General features: G+C 49.3%; 1 long non-coding RNA gene across 2 annotated transcripts; it reads right to left on the bottom strand.

The window, feature by feature from the left end:
- Nucleotides 1-328: 328 nt before the first annotated feature.
- On the bottom strand, nucleotides 329-1,203 carry LOC140695294 (uncharacterized). 2 transcript variants are annotated; one of them, XR_012070989.1, is made up of 3 exons: nucleotides 963-1,203; nucleotides 664-754; nucleotides 329-533 (listed from the first exon to the last, which is right to left on the bottom strand). It is a non-coding gene; the product is annotated as an uncharacterized lncRNA (long non-coding RNA). The 2 variants fall into 2 exon arrangements; XR_012070990.1 differs by having other exon boundaries at nucleotides 364-581.
- Nucleotides 1,204-1,435: the final 232 nt, after the last annotated feature.

Here is a 1,435-nt window from a genome sequence, read left to right as displayed (position 1 = left end):
GAAAAGGGACACACTTCCCTCCATTGGTACGGTGCATAGAGCTCTGAACAAAAGGAAAGAGGGAAGAAGAAAGGCCCATGGGACGCTAGTGGGTAGAATCACATTTACCTTAGGAACCTCTCGTCGGATGCAGCCCCTCCCCCAACACTGACAAGATGCAGCAGCCATTGGGGATGGCAGTTAGCGGTTGGATTCCAGGTGGAATGTTGGTGTGTACCGCGAGGCTTGTTGTGGCTGTTGGATCCTAGGTAACCGGGCAGAGTTCTGTGGGTGGATCAGTGTGATGGAGGGGCTGCCGCCCTCTGTGGAGCTTGGCTTAGGTCTTTGGTCCGGGAAGCTGTGTAAGTTCGAGATACTGCTGCTGCCCAAAGACCTGAGGTCACAGGTCAGTTTCCAGAACCTGAAAGGGCAGACAGTGGAAGATCTGCCTGTCATCAGCTTACTGGTCAGGCTCCGAGGTACTTTCAGACTTGCCCAGTCCTGGTGAAGTCGACTTTAGGGGAGACACGAAGAGAAGCTGGCCGGTAAGCTGGCTGCACGGATTGAGGAGAGATGCGAACACATGGATGAGAGATGTTCTGCTACAATGGAGAATACTGGCGTGGAGACAGCTGTAGAGGATACCAGGCTCAAAAGACATTCATGAGACATATTGAAACTCACTGATACAGGCAGAAACATACGGAGTGCCAACGTGGACTTGAGGAAGTTCCTCAATTCTCTTCTCCAATAACGGGTCCAAGGTCCCTGACGTCTGAAGGAGAAGAAATGGCAGAGATGATCAAAACGCTCCTGTTCTTGGAAGAGGTCGTGAGAATCCACACGTCCCAAGGGGCATTCCCAAGCCATTCAGACCAAAATTCAACAAGCCCAGGTAAGCCTTTTCCCAGGTTTGGGCCTAGCTAGTGAGCACTTGCCCTTGCCTCCCCTCCACTCAGGCATCCATTTTGAAGGATCAGTACCTGAGCTGCAATGAAGCCATTACGAGAAGAGCAAGCCCCTCCTAGAATCAGAGTTCCTCCAGCTTCACTCTCTGTGAACAACAGTGAACACCTTCAAGGTCAAATAGTCTCGGCTGAAATAGATAAAATTGAATACTTAGCTCACACCTAGAAACGATGTCCTTCCGCTAGATTCAGCAAATGTTGTGTTTATGTCTTCCCTGGGGTGAAGGGAGTGTGGTAAGTGAGGGGAATCTTTGACTGAACATGAATCTGTATTAGGCTTCAGTTTTTCAAGACAGTGAAGGTAAATAGTACAAGTCAGAAAGTGAACTGAACTGTAAAAGTCGCCAATGACATTAAAGACACAGCTTATGTGGATCGTCTATCACTTGAGTCAAGCCCCCGGGGGCACTATATCATGGGGGTGCAGACTTGGATGCGTTAAATGGCTTTAAACTACAGGATCGGATGATTAAGCGTTCTCAACACTG

The sequence above is a fragment of the Vicugna pacos genome, unplaced genomic scaffold, assembly GCF_048564905.1.
Source record: "Vicugna pacos unplaced genomic scaffold, VicPac4 scaffold_195, whole genome shotgun sequence".
Taxonomy (NCBI): Eukaryota; Metazoa; Chordata; class Mammalia; order Artiodactyla; family Camelidae; genus Vicugna; species Vicugna pacos.
The sequence above is the reverse complement of the archived record's forward strand: the minus strand, read 5'-3'. Positions and strand labels throughout refer to the sequence as shown.